Below are 21,706 nucleotides of genomic sequence, written 5' to 3'. Positions count from 1 at the left end.
GATGCCCTGGTCCAGATCCCCCACAACACCATCTGTTATCTCATTAGAAGCATGCACCGATGTTGTCAGGCATGTATACAAGAACACAGGGGCCATACAAAGTGCTGCGTACAATTTTGAGTTGCTGCAATTAAATTTTGGCAAAATGGACTAGCCTGCCACAATTTTTTCACTCTGATTTTTAGGGCGTCTTTGATTTCAAGGCTCTGTAGGTTGATCATTTTAATTTCCATTAAACGATGTGGCATCCTTTCGTTCCTAACACATTACCCAGTCTATATCAGTATAGATATCCAGGAGGATTTCTTTTTCCCATTGAGATCTGATGTGTTTTCAAAGTGTTCCTTTAATTTTTTGAGCAGTTTATATATATACACACATACATACATCCACCCATTATCCAACCCACTATGTCCTAACACAGGGTCACGGGGTCTGCTGAAGCCAATCCCAGCCAGCACAGGGCACAAGGCAGAAACAAACCATATGTGTGTGCTATGGAATTCACCTCTGAACAATTGTACAAAATAGTTTGATCGTTGGTTCAGCTAATGCCTCATGATCATAAGTTAAGAGTCACCTGAGACCTATTACTCAATACTGTTATAAATTTCAGATTTACCAAATACATAAATAAATATGCTAGACAGATTATGACAATTAGTTCATCATTTTTGCATGGAATGACCAAAGCAATAAAATAATGAGTAGATGTTTTGAGTGGGAGGACTAATTAACAGAGAACGAGCATAACACATTTTGACTGAGATGACAAAAGCAAATGAGAACGTAAAAAGCAGCAGACAATTGTACACAATCAGATACATGGATGTACAAAGCATTTTCTATTTGTTCAAAACAATGGGAATTTCATGTCCACAACTAATAAACAGATATGGAGTTTGAACAAGTGGTTTTGAGAATTTCAATTCTGATCTGAGAAATGCACCAAAGCGATTGAGAAAAACTAAATTATGAAAAATCACAGTATGTCACGGTACGTGTTGTGTCCTACACCGCCATCTTGTGCATATGAATGATATTGCAATGAAGAGAAGTAAGTAACAACTGAATTTCTAAAGTGTTAAATAGACAGCCAAAACCTGGAAAATGCTAACTCAGCTGATCGGTCCCGTGTCTTCATTCCTGTTTTTTTTTTAATGGAACTGCCTTATTAAAGTGAAATCATCGTGTGCACATGTCCGGAAGTCCTCGGAGATTCTTTCACTTTCAGTTCTTCACTGTTAACGCCCGTTTGTCACACTGTTTAGACGTTCGCGATGGCAGCAGCTTATAAACCTGCTTTTTCTGCCGATCAGTACTCCTGCCCGGTGTGTCTGGAGGTCCTGAAGGAGCCGGTCACTCCACACAACTACTGCGTGGACTGCATCAATGACTACTGGAACCAGCCTGACACAGAGGGGGGCTACAAGTGTCCTCAGTGCAGACGGCCATTTAACGAGAGGCCAGAGCTGAACAAAACATCGTATTAACAGAACTGATCGAGAAACTGAAGGAGGCTACAGACGACGGAGGACCGTCTGAGAGTTATGCTGGACCTGACGACGTGTCCTGTGATGTTTGTACGGGGAGAAAACTGAAAGCCGTGAAGAGCTGCCTGACCTGTATGGCCTCCTACTGTGAGATTCATCTGCAGCCGCATCTGCGATCTGAAGTTCTGAAAAGACACAAACTGGGAGAGTCGACTGGAAATCTCGAAGAGAAAATCTGTGAGAAGCATCAGAAAGTTCTGGAAATCTACTGCAGGTCCGACCAGACGTGTGTGCTTAGTTTGTGTGGCGACTGAACATAAGAATCACGACACGGTGACACCTGAAGAAGAGCGAGCAGCGAGACAGGTGAGGAGAGGAGTAGCGATGGGAAAGGTTAACTGTGGGGGAAGGAGCGGGGGTCGGGACTGTGTGGAGGACACAGGATCTAGCAGAGTTTAGTGCTCCTCTTTCACGAATTGATTCTTCTCCATTAAATTTATTTATTTATTTATTTATTTCAGTGTAAAGACATTCACTGTATGTTTGGTTCGTCTATTCTAGCCTATAAAATGTGGTAACCTGTAGAATCTTACACTAAAGCTGAGTTTTGTCATATTTTCCCGTTTGAAATCTATACATTTTACTATATGGTATTTCTTTATTAACATATCCTCTATATGTTTTTTGTACATTCATCCATTAGTCTCCGAGATGGTTTGAGATTTTGCTTGTTCTTCCTTTGTTGCTCTCCCCAGTTTTGACCAAAGATCTAATCATAACTGGAAGTCAATGCAGAGACTTAAGAAGAGAGATGAGCTGCTGTCACGTCCTTGTTCTAGTAATGACCCTTAAGACTTTATGTTGAATTAAATGTCTCTTCACATTTAATTATCAAACCTGCCTCATCCTATTTAAGGTTACAGGTTGTTGGGGTCCACCACACAGTCAGCGACTGTCATTCGTGCAAGCGCAGGATTGTCCTCCTCTAATCACCTGTGTGTCTTCTGCTATTAAGTCAAGTTCACACAAAACACAACCACAATACTGTAGTTCTTTTCCTGAATGGAGTGGAGCAGCATTGTTCTTTCGATGCCATGCTTCTTTCTGCATGTTCTTTTTCCATCACTCATCTGACATTGCTTGCTTCTGAAGTGCTCAATACCTTGGTGAAGAGATCACTATCATGTTGGAGTGCCAAGGGCACAGTTCTCTCATTTTTTCATATCAGTGCAACACCTCTCTATATATTGGGCATCAGGACATCTTTGCAACAATTTCTAAGTCTACTATGAGTTATTGTCTAGTTCAGAATAAAACACCTGCTTGGGAAACCAGTGTTTGGGCACACAAGCTACAAGACCCACTGATGTTTAGCCATTATCATTTCTTTGATTAAAGTGCCAGCTTCCTCCACCATTTTAGGAATAAAGTCCTGAAGATGTATAATCAGTTCCTCTCCACCACCGTGTAAAATCTCAGTAGGAACTCTGTTGACACTGGTTGCTTTGTGATGTTTCATTCACCTGACTGTTGTTTTAGATCATCCAAACTTGGGGCATTTTGTGTTTTGCAATTGTGAAATCGCCTATGAAAATTATTTTGGTGTCAATTTTTCAAAACAATCAAATCTGCTTGTTTTCCTCATCACTATCAGTGGGCCTTTTGTCTCTCATTAAGACAAGGACTACCTGTTTTGGGGACCCCAGAGTGATAGATTGCTTAGCTTTTGGTTGCCCCAAGCAGGTGATGTGTCAGTACTGTCTACATCATTATTGTAGCAGAGAAGTTACTCTGGCCAGTTGGAGAATAAACCGAGTACCCAGATGAGACCCCATCAAAAAACTTGGAGGTTGGTGGCAGGACTGGCACTCCATTACCATTAAAAACTCCACACAGCTCCAAAACGGCAGACAGGACTCCTTTCTGCTATCAATGGGAGTTTCTCTGCAGCCGCCCATAGAAAATTTTTAAGCTCTATGAAGGGAATGGGGAAAAGTCCTTGGGAGCCTCGTTGAAACTGCTGGAGAACCAATGGGCTCAGGCCTGTTGGAGATTGAAACTGGTGTAGTGCTGAGGCGCCACCTGCTACACAGCAGCACTCTGGTCCTAATCTAAGGCAGCCCATCCAAGTAGGCACGTGGAACATCTTTTCTCTCCAGCATGATGATCAACTTCCTCTGCTGTCAGAGGAGCTTCAGAACTCCGTATTTCAGTGGCTGCACTCTCTGAGGTGCACAGGCCGCGGACTGGCCAGATCTCTGTAGATGGGTATACCTTTTATTGGTCTGGTCTCTCTAATGGCTGTCATACTCAGGGAGTAGCTGTTGCTGTGGTGGATTGGCTTCTTCCCGTGGTGTCTGATGTCACTCCTTTCAATGAGCGTATTATGAGACTCGGATTATGGCACTCTCTGGGTGCCTTGTCTGTTGTCTCAGTGTATGTTCCGACCGCGGTGAGCGATGCCTTGATGAATGAGACATTTTATTCGCAACTTTGCTGAGTGGTTAATGAGTGCTCGCAAGGTGATACCCCTCTGGTCAGAGGTGACTTCAATGCGACCACTGGCCCTGACGGGGCTGGCTATGAGAAATGTGTTGCTCCCCATGTGTCTGGTGACTGTGGTGAAAATGGCTCCATGTTCCTTGACCTTGCAAAAGGCCATGGGCTGCAGATTATTGGATTCTGGTTCCTGTGTCCTGAGCCGCATCGTTGGATTTGGTAGTCCAATACTGGTGGTTCTGTTAAGGAGATTGATCACATCTTTGTGGGCAGACGCTGGAGGCTGTTTCAGAACTGCAGGGTCTACAGAAGTGCTCAGTTCATGAATTCTGACCACTGTTGTTGCTACACTGAGGATCCAGCTTGTGGAAGCCATTAAAACAAATCTTAATGAAACTGCTGTGAGGTTAGCCGGTCAGATGTAATACTTTGTTCTACATAATTGAATGATTTTTATACTCTTATGCACACCACAACTTGACCTCTCAGTTCTTTTAGCTTGATCACCATCTCTTCATATGTAAGAAGTACTAAAACATTTTGAAAATTTAAACTAAAAATACTTCAGAATTTCCTTGCCTTTGATTACGTGTTCGTATTGTTTCCTAATAGAATTCTAGCATTTTAGTTAAGCCTAATCTCTTCTATCTAATCCTAAATTATAAACCAGACATTCTCCTCACTTCTTCTAACTTTCACTCCTCCATCTTTTTTCTAAATTCCTGATCGCTCAACGAGGCCATCACTCCATCGACTCGCTTGTCCTTTCTCCTTTCACTCTTCTTTTCCCATTGTCTTCAATCCTCCCTGTAGTCTTGTCCTTTACGTATCTTGCAATATGATGTGTGAGTCCCTGTCTTGTACCCCAAAAATGAGGCTGAGTCTCAGTACTTTAGCAAAACCAGTTTTATTCAGCTAGAAACAGGAAGAGCACGGTTATTTATTGTAGCAGGATCTACCATTCTTCCAAACACAGACACAGCAATCAGTTAGGGTCGTGGCCAAGTAATGCTGTTACCTTCATTTATAATGTTCTTTTCATCACCCATCAAAAGACAGGAGTTTATAGCATGACTGAGATCAACTCGTAGTTGTTTCCATGGCGCAATGCTGTGGCGCTTCAAACCAGCAGTTGCCTTGGTTACAGTCAAGCAGTCCTCCACAGACGCAGCAATCGCGGTTCAGTGTGTCATCCTGTTGGGGGATTCCCAAAGATTTCAGAAACCACATAGCACATTCAGCTCCATGATGCTCAGCTGATGAACACTTGCTTCTTGTTCCTTCCTCAATCTCCAGATACCTCTCCTCTATTTTGTCTCTATACAGAATCAGCTGGAGGAGAGAAAGGAAGAAGTGAAAAATGAAATTGAAAAAAAAGAAAACAAACTTAAACGGATGAGGAAAACCATAGAGATGATTCAGGTGAGAACATCACAGTGCATGTGTGTTCAAGGGTGTTATAAAAATAGCTTTTATACAAATAGATTTGCCATTATCATACTTAAATGTTGAACATAAAAATGTGTAGCTATTTAGTAAAGATGTTGACCTTTTTAAACCTAAAATTTAATTGTCATCAATTTTTTAAAACATTTTCATATATAAAGGCCTAAATGCTTTCAATATTGTAATTTCTGATGCTTAATCTTGAAGAAACTGTTTGCCACTTTGCTTTTCCACTTTTTCTAATTTGAGTTTCTACTTCTGTAAAGCTGTTCACACTAAAATTAATTTCTGTTTTCGTCTGATCAGAGCTCAGCAGAGAGAGAAGTGCAGGAACATGAGAAGATCTTCAGGTCTGTACTTGAGTCCATAGAGAGATTGAGGTCAGAGGTCATTGAGGTCATTAGAGGTCATGAAAGAAGGAAAGTGAGAAAGGCTAAAGAGTTCATGGAGCAACTGGAAAAAGAAATCAAAGAGCTGAAGAGGAGAAACACTGAGCTGGCCAAACTTTCACAAATAGATAACCACATCCACTTCCTAAAGGTGAGAGATTCACTCCAAAGGAAACCAGCAGGACTTTGTAACATACAAGTCTTTGTGTCTTATGTCCTCGTTCTCTCTTCTTCTCTTGCAGAAGTTTCCATCTCTCTGTTTCCCTCTTGGAGATCAAGACATACCAGCCACAAGTGTTACTGAAGATTTGCTTCCTGAGACTCTGAGGATGAGTTTATCTGATCTGAAGAAGAGTCTGGAGGAGATCAGCAGCTGGGAGATTGTGAAGATCAGTGAGCCTGGTGGGTTGTGTGTTTTCAGTTGACCAGGTAGATGAATCTGTGCTGCTCATCACAAGTGTTTAAGGTTCATATTCTGCTCTTGTCTTTCTTTTCTAAGGGGTTGATGATTCACGTCACATCCCACAGAATTTGAGGACCAGAAATGGACTCTTAAAATGTAAGTCTGTCTGTAGTTATGTTGAGTTTAATCAAACGATGGATCAAAACATTGATTTTTTAATATAATTTATTGTGTGCTAAGTGGAGTATAACAATGTAATGTGTTTTATGGATAATAGCTCAATTCAGACCAGTGAAGGAGTAAATGTTCTATTTGTGACTTTGACTAGAGTGCACCAGGTAGCACTGTTACACACTAGGACTGTTAGGTATTGCACTGGGTGGTTAAAAGCCAATTTCCCATTGTTAAGAGAAAAGGATGCCAGGCAGAAAAGTGATGGGTCTCACTGGAGGCAGGAGGGCAGTGCCTTCAAATAGGAGAAACAGAGAATGTTAGTTTTCATAGCAGGTTGCTTGGCCATTTGCCTAAAGTAACAAACTTTAAACTACAGTCTTCACCAGTGACATGCTGTGGGACCTTAAGTCAATAACTTCACCTGCTAGTGTTCAAATTTTGCAAATATGAGAGAATTCTACAAAATCTTTTCAAAGAATGTTTTCAAAGAAAAGTACTTTACAAATCCAGATGACTACTGATCTCATCTTGAATCTGTCTCACTTTATTATCTTCAATATCTCAATTAACTAACCACAGGTCCAACTATTCAGCACCTTGGACGACATTCACTGCTACAGGAAATCTTCATTTCAGTGTAGTGATTGGTTAAGGTAGTGACTTCCAGTCGCAGCCCTGGTGCTCCATGTGGACACAGACAATGTTCTGCCATTTTCCCCTCTAAGTGGTCTGTTTGTTTCTTTAACTCCACCTTTTATCTTATTTTATCTATCTATCTATCTATCTATCTATTTGTCACCAAACTGACAGCCTTATCATTTTTATCTTGTCACAGTATTTTCTTATGAGAAAAGTCCAATTGTAATCAGAATGTTTAGGGGGCATTAAACATCTGTGAAACTGAGAGGTATCAAGGAAACAAAACATATTCTATAAGCTAGCTTTGAGCTATATAAGAGTTTAAGAGTTCATTATTAAAGACTTGTATTATTTCTTTCTTTTAACTCAAGACCTCCAGATTCCATTCCCAGCAGCTTGGACACCTGCATAGGTGCTGGCAAGTCAATGATAGAGTGAAGCAGCGTGCTATTGTTTAATGGCGCAGCTACTTACCGTGTCATGTGCAACAAGTAATTATTAATTGAATTGTCCGGTTTTTTATAAGTGGGTTCTCCAGATTCTTACTTAATGGTGAGAACTGATTAACTGAAAGGACACCTATTTTCAGTTCATTATGTGTTTTTACATTGTATCAATTCTAACTTTCCACTGACAGGCTCAATGGATTTTACATATTTAAAACTCTATAGAAATTAAATAAAACATTAAATTACATTGACAAAATTAACAGAATGTAAAAAAGCAAACAATATGCATTTACATTAAGAAGTGATCTGTAAATCAGATACAATGTGCAGCTGTCTGTCTGTCATTAGCTTTTGTAAAAAGCCACATTTCTCCATGTGTTTCCTGCAGAGGCATTAGCTCTCTTGGAAATGTGTTCTTTTAATATTGTGGCTTATTAAATAATTAAACAATATCATAATATACCAGAAAAGGCGATATCCCTCCCATCGTGATTACGGCGGTACAAGAATCACATGAGACAAAATATCTTTTAGCTTACATTTACTGACGTTTTACGCAGTTCCAGACGGGGAGGCATATGGACAGACTTTATCCAGGTGGGAATCTGGATCAACACAGTCAGCCATTTTCTCCGTCCCTACGCTGGGAGGGTTTCCAACACCTATTGTTGGCACAGCCTCGAAGGGTCTGGCCACTGTCCAGACCTTTTATATGGTTCTTGCTTCATTTGCTGGTCTTCTCGTTTCCAAACAAGGGCTGAATTCCTCTCCCACAAAATACAGAAATATCATAGTGCTTACATGTCGATTCTCATTCTCCCAAGAAGGAAAGAAGGTTTGTGCTGATAGAGGACAGAAATACCCTAACCTGTGTTTAAGCTGACTATACAAGCCTCCAGTTGTCTTTGGCTATCTAACCCAATGCTTGGTCAGCAATTCTAATTGCTGAGCCTCTGTGTGCCACAGTTAACATGCACATGTGAATAAAACTCATAACAGTACTGTCCAGATACAGTGACATGAAGAAAAATGTAGTATTACAAGCCACCCTTTGTCACTGGATCTGTGACAAAAAACAATATTTGAAAGTCATATCCACAAAACAAAAGGTACTTGATTCCCCATCACAGTGTCAATATTTCAAGTCATTTACGGACATGTGAGATGTAGTATCACTATAGCTTCTGTACCATTCATCTAAAACCAGCGTAAACATGGACAAACAGTTACATTTAACATGCTGTTATCAAGTAGTGATATCTCATCAATGGTGTTAGTGGAGATTTTTGCCGTTATTTCTTACATAGTCAGTGTTGTATCTACATATTACTGAATTCATGCAGTGGGTGTCATAGCATCAGATTATATTAGAATCCTATATAGCATCTTGATGGATTACACTATTCTTTGGCACTTCTATCATTTCTAGCTTCAATATGTTGCTAGATGTGCCCACCCTTTGATGTCTGATCCCTTTATGAGTTACAATAGTTGTAACATAAGTCAGATGCTATTCTAGCTTCATTGCTATGATTATTAATTGTTCTTAACTAGTATTATTGCATAATTGTTCATTCACTATCTGTTATCCTCCCCAACTTCACTATCAGATGTTCTATTCCAAGTTACCAATTTACAAGTTCACATCATTGATAAATCATGCATATCCTCATACCTTTGAGCCCTTCTTATAATAGTTTCAAGTATTTTCCTAGACTTGCTATATATATATATATATATATGCCTTGTCCAACCCAGTGGTTTGTTAACAAAGTCTCTTTCTTGGTGGCTTTGCTGATTGGTAACTTTGCAGATCCGTCTGAACAAAGTGTGACTGCTTCAAGGCACTAAAGTTTGTTGTTACTGGAACAGAAAGTAAACAGTCCTTTTATCAGTAGGGAGCTCATAAGATGAACACATGGTGACTGTCCCTTTTAGCAGAGGTTCACTTCCCTCTAAGCTTGCACTGTATTCAGTGGTCATTCATGGGAGCCTTCAACAGCTGTCACATCCCCTCAGTGGCTACAGCCTGTCCCTGCCACAGTCCATAAAACTTGTCTTAGTTCATGGCATCAAATCTGAGTAGCTGGACTTGCAATCTTTCTTTAGTTCTTTACTCCGTTCCCTCTGGAAAAGCAAGTGTTTCTTCACCAGCTATTCTCAGGTATGTGCAACAGATTAAAAGTCATTAGCGCAGTACAGTCTCTGTAAGTCTTCGTTTGTATATACACCACTTGTTACTTCATTCATTAAACTTTACCACTGAATGGAGAGGCTTTAACCACTAAATTGAGTGGCTAACCATAAGCTACTTCTTATGCTAACTAGAGAAGGGTGCAAGGTAGAGCAAATACATAACATAAAGCAATTATTTCCCAATCATATGTATCATACAAATGCAGCATTATAAATGACAATTCTAGACCCGCAGTTCAGTCTCATAAAATAACAGCAAGAAATAGAGTAATACATTTAAACTATGCTAGTGACAATGTTTCTTCAGTAGGATCATCATACATTACACAAAATTCACACATTGCCTACATTATAACATCCATATCATATAGCTGATCTTATTAAAAGACAAAATCTGTAAGATTTTATAACAGTTCATATAGACTAATGCTTCTAATGTATAACTGCATAATCCATTGAGCTGTGTGCATTATCACTGAGCATTAACCTAATACATTGATGCAATAACAAGTCTTCTTAAAATTAATCACTTACAGAAACAAATCAATACATGATTTCTAATACATTTTGTAATTACTGAAGTGATAATAATAATAATCATTTGTCATACATCAAAATATGTAAACCCTCTATACTGTTCTTTCAAAGAATGAAATCAGTCTAGTGTTCAATTGTTTGCATATTGTCATTAAAACATTTAACACTTGCACTAAATCAGCATGCAAGAAAATTATTCTAATAGCTGCTATTCATTAATTTATGATTGATAAATATTCACTATCCTACGATTAGATTATTTCTAATTGCTATGCCCAAACTGGCTATTAAGCTATTTTTTTGCAACTTGTATAAAAACATAGTTTGTTTTCCATCCGTTGGTCACTGGATTTGCTGAATCTGGAGAACAAGAACATCTATAGATTTTAAATGCAACTTTTATGCTTATAACACTTTTCATGAAATTCAGATTTGAAAATTCTTCTCTTTAACTGACCATGTTACAAGCTATTCTGAGATTCGTCGAGGTCAATAAGTCATGGCGTTATTTAAACTCTGCATCTGTTTGCAGGCTTCAAAAACACAGACCAAGCACAGATTGTGTTATCAATCACCAGTCATGATCACCATTGATATTCACATGTATTACATTTAACATTGAATATTATTATATGGGACGTCTCCCATTTCTACAGTTTAACATTCTTAGTCAGCTGACGAACATAGAAAGACAGACGTACAAATGACATAAACACGCATCTGCCACCCCAGACTCTGAATAAAAATAATTTATTCGTCTTTTATTTTCTTTTCTAGATTCTAAACTCTGCTTCATGTCCAAGTAGAATTACTTAGCTAAAGCAGAAATTCGTTCACTAGAGAACAGACAATCAACCTTCACTCGTTTCAGTCATTTCTACACAGTATTTGGCAATTGCTTCATTCTTTTACATGTATTCACATACTCGCGTTCTCTTTTACAACAATACTTCATTCACAGAATAAAGTTCTCGATTTCTAGCACACGTGCTATAAACTCACTCGAGGTTGTGCTTTTTTGTTTATCTATAGGGTTTCACCATGCAACATACTTAAGCACGTCTTTTCCTTCATGCTTATTATTAATCAAACAACATCTCAGGCCGCAAGCTGATATTACTGAAAATATTAGGAATGCTTCTTACCTCAGTTTCATACGCGCTATTTTCCAGATCATGGAATTTTCGTGGCGAACATTACGACTCAGCGTCAAACGAGGGTAACGTATTACCCGTGGCGATCCGTAAATTCTGCGACAACAAGAAAATCCACGCGCGAGGAAATCACGCAGCACAATTCCACAACAAGAAAGTGTTCCCAGAAAAAGTTATGCGGTCACAAAGAATATTCTGACTTAACAAGGAAAACATACATGCTTGAACCTTTATCTCATATCACCGGGCAAGTGTGCTAACCACTGCGCCACCATACATTCCCTTAAGAGTTCCCAAAATACATAACCTCCATTCATGCACAATCGGGCACATGCTACATATCCGTGAGAACTTGTCTCCCTTATTATTTAGTATTATTAAAAGAGTATTTTTCCTTTAAACTTGATCAGGGTTTAAAAGAAAAAAATGTTTTGCACGTTTATAAGTTTTAAACAAAAGTGGACACATTCTTTTTTGATTTGCTTTAAACCAATTGTTCTTATTGTAAGTTTTAACCCCAAATGTATTTATTCTTTTTCCACTTTGTTGTTCGAGCTCTTTTGCATTTTAGCGCTATATGTGTACACCGTTTTACAAATTCTTTTTAAACATTAGCTTATAAAGTATGTTCGTTATTTAAGCTATATTTAAAAGGTAATTTAATTATTTCTGTGTGTTTAAACACACGGCAATTTCTTAAAAGTACCAAAATAGGTGGGGGTTTTGCCAAAACCTTTAACCTGTAACCTTTACCCTTGTAGGTAGACTGATAGAAACAGCTGGCGTCTTTTAGACTGCTTGTAACACGTGGACGAAGCTTGTATTTTTGCATCGAGCTGCTTGGATGCCATTAAAGATTTCTACAAATTATTTTAGCGATCGTGATTGAGACGTTATGGATTCTATCGCTGTTGCTTTGATTTCATCTTTAAGTTTTTTTCAGCTCCGCTGGGATTACCACGCAAACGGCAAGGTGAGTGCAATGCCTGCATGTCTTGTCTGCCTGCCGCAACTAATATACAATAACGCGCCGTTCTTTATAGCCTTCAATATTGTTTTCTAAAGGCTAGCGATGTAATTTATTGTAAATACGTGTTTCCCAACACGGCATTTACTTTTCTAGGTAGATTTTGGGCTTCGTACGGCCATTAATTAATCTGTGCTGCCCCTGTGAGTGCCGTTTCATTTTACTGGACAGCCAGTCTCGTGCCATCAGTTTCAATCTTGTTGTATTCCATTTATTTTGTCCAATTTTAGTCCCACTTATGCGTTAAACTTAAAAGTCCAACCTTAAAAGTTCACTCTCATACCGTAGGTAGCAGACGCTACCACGATTCGCCGACAGATGTCGGGCTTTCTTTCCAGCCTCATGCACTGTGCCGAGTTTGACAAGTCCGCCTCTTGTCTTTTGATGGGATAAATTAATCAGGCCAGGCATGTTAAGGCAGTTTTTAATTCTCGGCCGGAGTCCATGACCGTGCGCGCAACCAATCCGAAATATATATATCAAATATTATTACCGAGCCTCCCATTCATCAGTGTAAGCATATGTTTAATATATATATAAAATATTATAATTAATATATAATAATATAATTATTAATGTAGCCACAATCCTGCCGACTACGCCATTATGTTTCCTGCAGAGGCATTAGCTCTCTTGGAAATGTGTTCTTTTAATATTGTGGCTTATTAAATAATTAAACAATATCATAATATACCAGAAAAGGCGATATCCCTCCCATAGTGATTACGCGTACAAGAATCACATGAGACAAAATATCTTTTAGCTTACATTTACTGACGTTTTACGCAGTTCAGACGGGGAGGCATATGGACAGACTTTATCCAGGTGGGAATCTGGATCAACACAGTCAGCCATTTTCTCCGTCCCTACGCTGGGAGGGTTTCCAACACCTATTGTTGGCACAGCCTCGAAGGGTCTGGCCACTGTCCAGACCTTTTATATGGTTCTTGCTTCATTTGCTGGTCTTCTCGTTTCCAAACAAGGGCTGAATTCCTCTCCCACAAAATACAGAAATATCATAGTGCTTACATGTCGATTCTCATTCTCCCAAGAAGGAAAGAAGGTTTGTGCTTATAGAGGACAGAAATACCCTAACCTGTGTTTAAGCTGACTATACAAGCCTCCAGTTGTCTTTGGCTATCTAACCCAATGCTTGGTCAGCAATTCTAATTGCTGAGCCTCTGTGTGCCACAGTTAACATGCACATGTGAATAAAACTCATAACAGTACTGTCCAGATACAGTGACATGAAGAAAAATGTAGTATTACACCATGACAACAAATAAAGTTCTCTCTATCTAAGCTGCCTTTGGATTTTAACAGAGATTTTACCTCTCTATTGGAACTTCTTTTAAAAATGTTATGTTTAGGAAATTTGAACTCCAGTCACTCTGGAACTAACAACAGCATATTAATTTATCAATGACATTTTGACATCACTTAAATTGGACTCTGCTATCTATAAAGCTGTTGAGTCTCAAGCGTCATTAGGCACATTTTTAGCTTCATGATATTGTAAAGTGCTGCTAAAAAAGCATTTCATGTGGTCTTCTACTTTATGTAATTGTATTCTATTTTATGAACATGACTTATTGTTGCAACAATATTTAATAAACTTAAATGTGATAACTACCTCTTTGAATAAGTAACTAAAAAATGTAAAATGAACTTATTTTTAAATCCGTTTACGTAAGTTTCCAAACACCCCTGAACATTACTCCATGCATACATTTTCTTACTTGTTTATTTTTGATTACTTGAGATGTCAGATTAAACACACAATGTTTATGGACAAGCACTTCTTGACAGTCCCACTGCTCATTCCCATCTAATAGAGGCCTGTCAGCACTTGGTCTTCATCAGGTCACTGCCGACACTTTAGCAGGCTGTTGCTTATACCAAGTAGATGTTAAATTTGTTTAATTGCTGTAAATTATTCTGGAACATACAAATAAAATTTATAAAATATATATTTATTCTTTGACATGACTTAGATTTGGAAAATGAGGGCTTCTTCTTTACTGCTTTCTCTTAGTCTTTTCCCACTTCTTTGTGGGGTCGATGTGTTTGATCATGCTTCGCTGAAAAGCTTGGCCCTGCACCTTCTCACCAATAAAGCCCTTTTCCTTCAGATCTTATTTTATTCTATCTATCAACCTAACCTTTTGCTCACATATCTTTGTTTCTCCTCATTACATGTCCAGTCTACTTTAACCTACTTTCCTGTACTTTCTTAGCTATCTCTCCCACTTTGTTGCACCTCTGATTATCTCATTTCTTATTCTGTCCTTTTCTGTAACTCCACATATCCATTTCAACCTTCTCATTTCTGCCACATTCAACGTTTTCTCCTGTGCTCCATTTGCTTCCCATGTCTCTGCTCCATGTACTGTATCATTGCTGGTCTTGCCACTGTCTTAAAAACTTTACCTTTAATCTTCACCTTAATTCTTCAGTAACACAATACTCCTGATACCTTCTTCCGATTGTTCCTTGCACACTGCACTCTATGGCTTTTCTCTGCATCTAATTCTCCATCATGGGCTACCACTGATCTTAGATTTTTAAATTTATTCACTCTTTTCAGTAGTTGACCCTGCTGGCTAACTTCTGAATTCTGATCATCATTAACCCTCATATTCTGTCCTCTTTGTCCTATTTATCTTCAATTCTCTATCTTCCAATGCCCTTCCCCATTCTTTCAACTTCTTCTCCACTTCTTTGTTTCTGGTGTTACACAACACAATATCACCAGTAAAATGCCTGTATCAAGGGGATTGCTCTTTTATCCCACAAGTCAAAACATTCATAATCAGATCAAAGAGGTAAGGACTTCAAGAAGATTCCTGATGCAGACCTCCTCTGACTGGGATCTTGTCTGTTATCCCAACACTGCTTTTAACCTGAGTTCTCACTCCCTCATACATATCCTAGACTATCCTCACATACTTCTCTGGTTCTCCTTTCTCCCTCATGTACCTCCAGACCTCTTCATGTGGCACTCTATCATAAGCCTTCTTAAAATCAATCTACAACATATGCAACCCTTGCTGTTTTCTAAATGCTTCTCTATGAGCTGTCACAATGCAAAGTCTGCATCAGTTTTCCTCTCCCTGGCATTAATCCAAACTACTCCACCCTATGGTGGTCTCTTCCATAAACCTTCTCTCTATAACTTCTTCTTCTTCATCTGACTGTGTCATTTCTTATTTTGTCCGTTTGTGTAAGTCCACACACCCATCTTAACATTCTTCTTTCTGTCACATCTATCTTTTTCTCCTGCACTCCCTTTACTGTCCATGCCTTATGTTCATACATCATTGCTGATCTTACCACTGTCTTAAAAACCTTACTTTTCACCTTTGCCTTAATTCTTCAATCACACAATACTCCTGATACCTCCCTCTATGATTGTTTCACAAATTTTCATTGTGTGTGACATCAGGTTTATCCCTCTATAGTTTTCACATTCCTGAGTATCGCTCTTCTCCTTATAAATGGAAACAATCACACTGTTCCTCAACTTCGCTGGTATTCTCTCTTCTTTCGTTGATTTTCTGCATTAGATGCCACACCACATCTACTCTGTCTTCTCCAAAACTCTTCCACTATTCTGCTGGTATTTCAGTGCTGTTGCCTTTACTTTTGTGATTCTTTTCAGAGCGTTCCTTACTCCCTCCCTCCTTATTGTTATTCTTGGTACTAGCCCATCATCTGGGACTCCATCCCAAATTACTACTGTACTCTTAGATTTTCTTTAGTCAACAGCTTTTCAAAGTACCATCTATTTTTTATCCTACCATGATCACTTAAGACCATACCTTGCTCATTTTTCACTTTCCTTATTTGACTAAAATTCATCCTTGATTAGACTCTAGCCTTTGCTGTTCTAAAATTAATTTTCTCTTCCTCTGTGGTCTCCAATTTTTGGTAAATCTCCTCCAAAACTTGTGCTTTGGCCACTTCCTCCTTTGCATCTTTGTTTGTTTGCCTATACATTTCTCTATCTAATCTTATTTTTATATTTTATCTTTTTATGTTTTTTATAACATTTTCTTTCTTCATCTTGTAAAGCACTTTGAGCTGCATTATTGTATGAAAATGTGCGATAGAAATAATTGTTGTTGTTATAGCTATCTTTCTTCCTCCCAGATTGACACTTCTTCTTTGCCTCCTTCTTACCTTTTATCACATCCTGTATGTGTTCCACCATCATGTCTCCTTGTGCCCAGGAGGGCTCCTTCATGTCAATTTACCCAGCACATCTTCAGCTGCTCTTAATACAGCTTTGCTGTTCTACTCCCACCATTCCTACACACTCTCAGATGATTGCACTTCATTTCAGACTTTCTCCCTAAACCTGTTCTTAAGTCTTTCCTCTTTTAATCTCCACCTCTTTACCCTTGGTGTGCTGCTGTTGTTTCACTCTCTTGCTGGTTTTGATTTCCCTGCCCATCACCACCACTTTATGTTGCACTGTCACCATTTATGAATTTACAATTCTTTATATAATAATTCATTACATTTATATAACACTTTTCTCACTACTCAAGGTGCTACCACACAGGGAGGACTGGGGTTCTGAACCCATGATCTCCTTACTGCATGGCATTAGTACTACCACTGTGCCACCTGTCTCATCTTTCAAATGAGATCTTCTACACATTAGAAAGTTTATTTGGCTTTCCCTTCCTCCAGTACTACCGTGTACTACCGTAAGACTGGGTCTTATATTTATTTTTGCACCAAAAGATGCACTAGGGCTTATTTTCAGGGGATATCTTATATTTATTCATGTACAACAATATACATTTATCCAAATACAGTCATGTCATCTTCTTCTGGAATATCTTCATAACTCTCCATATTGAAACCTTGAAATCCAGCCTGAATTTCTTGCTACTCTAGCCGCTTTTAGGATCCTCTAGTATCGAAGTAAGTGATTTGATGTTTGATGCTGTGAAGCAAAATGCCTGACATACAAATGTATTCATGTTGCTTTTATATTCAAGCATCACATATTTCCCAAAGTAATGACACGATACATTTTAAAAGTCTCACATACCATCTTCTGTGCCTTTTTTTTTTTTTGTACCTTACAATACCATCAGAATGTATAGCGGCGTATTTGAGCCACAGAGAAAAAAAAATAAGGACATAATGAAAATGTCTATTTTGTGATCAAAGTTTCGGCTTTAAACTCGAAATGTCCACTTTAACCTCGTAGTTTATTTTATCATTAAAGTAGACCATCGTAAACGTCATCTTAAAACCAACCCAGTTGTTAATCGCAATGCACTTCTGGGGCTTCCTCCTGAACGGACAGCAGCAACAAGCAGCAATAGATCACCACACAGAAGACATTAAATGTATAATATTCCAGCTCTCTGCACATTTAGAATCCTTAGATTTATACTTCATATCACTTTCATGATGAAATGCATTAAAGTATGTACAGTATGTTAGATTTTACAGATAAATCGTTAACTTAATGTAAATAATAAATACTGTTAATATAATTACACATATGAGGTGGCACGGTGGCAGAGTGATAGCGCCGTTGTCTTGCAGGGAATCACGTCCCTTGTGATCCTTGCCTGGAGTTTGCATGTTTTCCTGGTGGGTTTCCACTGTGTGCTCCAGTTTCCATTCAAACACACTGCCTTGTGATGAGTTGATGCCGGCATTGACGCATCCCCGAATTGATGGATGTAATCATTAAACATCCTTTTCAGAGATATTATGGCAAGGTGTCCACGGAATTTAATGGATGTTTCGGGCACACGCGTCACATCGCGTGAAGTATAAACCTGGCCTTAGGCGCCTTACTTTTCAGCTGATGATCTTAAGTATTACAGATCAGCCTGAACATCATTATAGGGCTTATTTTAAAAGTAGGTCTTCTTTTGGGAAAAACACGGTATAAGTCACAGGCTGATTTACTTTCTTTCCTAAAAATGTGTTAAGGTTTACCAAATCAGATGACATGGCTCAATCTACTATCCTCTCCCCTTCCTTTTTGATCCCCCTACTCACTGCCCTCCATGTCCCTTTTCTGTCATCTCCCTGCTCTTTCCCACAGGACCATTTAAATAACCAATAGCAATCACCTTTACTCCCTCTGTACTTCCCTAAGTTCTTCATACATCTTTGCCCAGAAATCCTCCTCTTCCTCACAGCCCACTTGAGGAGCATATACACAAATGACATTAACTACAGTCTCACCAAAGCCTAGCTTGACACTCCTCACTCTATCACTCCTCCTACTCACACTGACAAGTCTATCTTTTAGTTCTTTGGATACTACTAGACCTACACTATTACTCCATGCTCATTTCCACCACTTTATAATGAGTTAAATCCTCTTCCCAATTCTCTTGTCTTATTTCCCTTTCACATTGTTTTCTGCACACACAACACCCCACTTTCATCCTTTCCATCAAATCTGCCAGCTCTCTTCTTCTTTCCCAGTCATTGTCCCCATGTTCAATGTTTTCAGTGTTCTCTAAACAAGGCCTTTACCCCATTTCATTTCTGGCTCTTCCTGTCTTTTAAATTTTTGTTCTCAAACATCAATTCTCTCTCTATGTCCTCCTTTACTCTATGTTTCTCCTCCACCTGTCCTGTGGTCCCATATTTCTTTATTCCTCCTGTCACTCTGCTCCTTGTGCTGCTGATCACCACTTTCCTCTTTTGACCTCAGACTTACTGTTTTATGTTCTTTCATGACACTCATCCACTCATTTCAAAGCTTCCACTGTTCACTCCATCTGTTCCCAACTCGGATCTGCATCCCGACCTCACTGGACAGGACCAACTCCCTGACTATAAAAACTCAAGTGCTGCCCTCTTCTGGACCACGTGACATCTGCAGCTGCTACCCACACTGTCTTCACATTAATGATAATAGATGTTTGATTTCAGATCTACTCATATGTCAGTAACATCATGAAAGTCACAAATGTAATTGTTTCTGTTAGATGCACTGCTACCCTCAGGTTCAAGTCTCATATGTCACAATGCCAGCAGATTTCTTCAACTTGGTTTCTTTTAATTTCTCTTCATTCAGACTTCTGTCCACTCACACTGGATCCCAACACGGCAAACAATTGTCTATACCTGTCGGCAGGGAACAAGAAGGTGACAAGTCAGATGAAAAAGATCCCGTATCCTAAACATCCTGACAGATTTGACAGTTGGCTTGAAGTTCTGTGCAGAGAGGCTTTGAGTGGGACCCGTTGTTACTGGGAGGTTGAGTGGAGTGGAAAAGAGATTGACATTGGAGTGACATATAAAGGAATAGCAAGGAAAGGAGAAAGAGATGAAAGTGCTCTTGGGCGCAATGACAAGTCCTGGGATTTCTGCTGCTCTGTTTCCGGTTACACCGCATGGCACAATAACAAGACGATGCAAATCAGCGCCCCCTGCAGTCACAGAATTGGTGTGTACCTGGACTGGTCTGCTGGATCTCTGTCATTTTATAGCATCTCACACACAATGACCCTCCTACACACGTTCAACGCCTCCTTTACTGAGCCGCTCTATCCAGGGTTTGGGTTTGTATGGGACTCCAGTGTAACAATCTGCCCTCTAAACCCACCTGACTAGTGACCGTTTTGGTCTGCAGGTCACTTTATGTCTTCTATCACTAAAACTGTCTTGTTCTTTTACACTAAAAAATCATGCAGACCACCTGAAGATAAACACTCCCAATTTACTTAATATTTTAAAATGTAATCTTTGCCTGAAGTAGAACAGCGAACAAATCTATGGTGGCTGATGGAACATGAGAGTTAAGTCCCCATCTCTCAGAATATGAAATCTTAATTTTGTATGCAAGTATAACAACTAGTAAGTAATTCTGTTTATTTTATTTTACCCCATTCCACTGGTATAGTGGCTAGTGATGCTACCTTACAGCTCCAAATCACTCTTTTCAAACACCAGCCCGGTCACTGACTGTGTGGAATTTCCATGTTCTCCTAGTGCCCATATGCACCAGTTTACTTTCCAAATCCCAGTTTTACCCTGGTTTTGGTCAAATGGTGCCCTGTGATAGAGTGACATTCTATCCAAGTTTGTTTCTTGCCTTGTGGTCATGGTATGCTCCATTTTCTTGTCACCTTAAAGATAATTTAGGTGGATTATCAAAACGGTCAAAGGGATGGGCATTCCAGTCTGTTTTATTTGATCTTTCCACCGCTGCTTTTTCATTTTTCTTCACTGAACTATTGACATGATGAAGGTGTTGACCATAACTGCATTATCAGCTGTATATAATGACCTCACCAGGTGGACAGATGGACTACATTACCTGACTGGATGCAGAACATTCCTACTTAAACCATGACTCAGTTCCAAAAGGCCAAATGTAAAATAAAACAAAAGAGCTAAATGAATGTTAAAGTTTGAAGTGAACCATTTATAACATTAACAGTTTGTGTCTTAGAGAAGGCTTTGAGGTGTAGAAAGTAAATGGCATGCAAAAGAAGCTAAACCAATCTATATGCCATATACTGCCTTTCACTGATAAATAAGGAACTTGATAAATAAAACAATTAGAAAACAAAAAAAAAAAGGAGGATGGATAAAGAGAAAAAAGGAGAGTCATACTGTGAAGATAGCAATGTATTTCAGTCAGCAATGGACAATACTCTTGACCAGGGGTTCTCAATCTCAGTCCTGGAGGGCACACTGTGGCTGCAGGTTTTTGTTCCAACCAGCTCCTGTTTTTAATTGGATTCCTAGGCTAATTAAGTGTTGTGTTATTTCCCAAGTTCTGTGTTTTGGGAACAGAATAGAAATTAGAAAACTAAGTTTGTTAAAAAAAAAAGTATATATATATATCTTGATTTTCATTCTACTTTTCTAGGTGTTGTAATTGTTTAATTAATCCATTATTTACTAATTAGTGGGTCTCACGCCGGGACAAACTTGTTAAGAAGGCAGGCTCTATTGTAGGATTAAAGTTGGACAGTTTAACATCTGTGGCAGAGCGACGGGCATTAAGCAAACTCCTGTCAATCATGAAGAATCCACTGCATCCACTGAACAGGATCATCTCCAGGCAGAGGAGCAGCTTCAGTGACAGACTTTTGTCACCATCCTGCTCCACTGACAGACTGAGCAGATTGTTCCTCCCCCACACTATGCGACTCTTCAATTCCACCCGGGGGCGTAAATGCTAACATTACTCAAAGTTATTGTCTGTTTTTAAATGCATTTTTATTACTATTTAATTTAATATTGTTTTTTGTATCAGTATACTGCTGCTGGATTATGTGAATTTCCCCTTGGGAT

The 21,706-nt window shown here is 39.0% G+C and overlaps 1 pseudogene; it reads left to right on the top strand.

The window, feature by feature from the left end:
- The first annotated feature begins 1,280 nt into the window (after positions 1-1,280).
- On the top strand, positions 1,281-20,573 carry LOC120519772 (annotated as a pseudogene).
- The last annotated feature ends 1,133 nt before the right edge of the window (positions 20,574-21,706 follow it).

This window comes from Polypterus senegalus, unplaced genomic scaffold, assembly GCF_016835505.1.
Source record: "Polypterus senegalus isolate Bchr_013 unplaced genomic scaffold, ASM1683550v1 scaffold_924, whole genome shotgun sequence".
Taxonomy (NCBI): domain Eukaryota; kingdom Metazoa; phylum Chordata; class Cladistia; order Polypteriformes; family Polypteridae; genus Polypterus; species Polypterus senegalus.
Note: the sequence above shows the minus strand (reverse complement) of the source record. Positions and strands in the feature narration are given on the sequence as shown.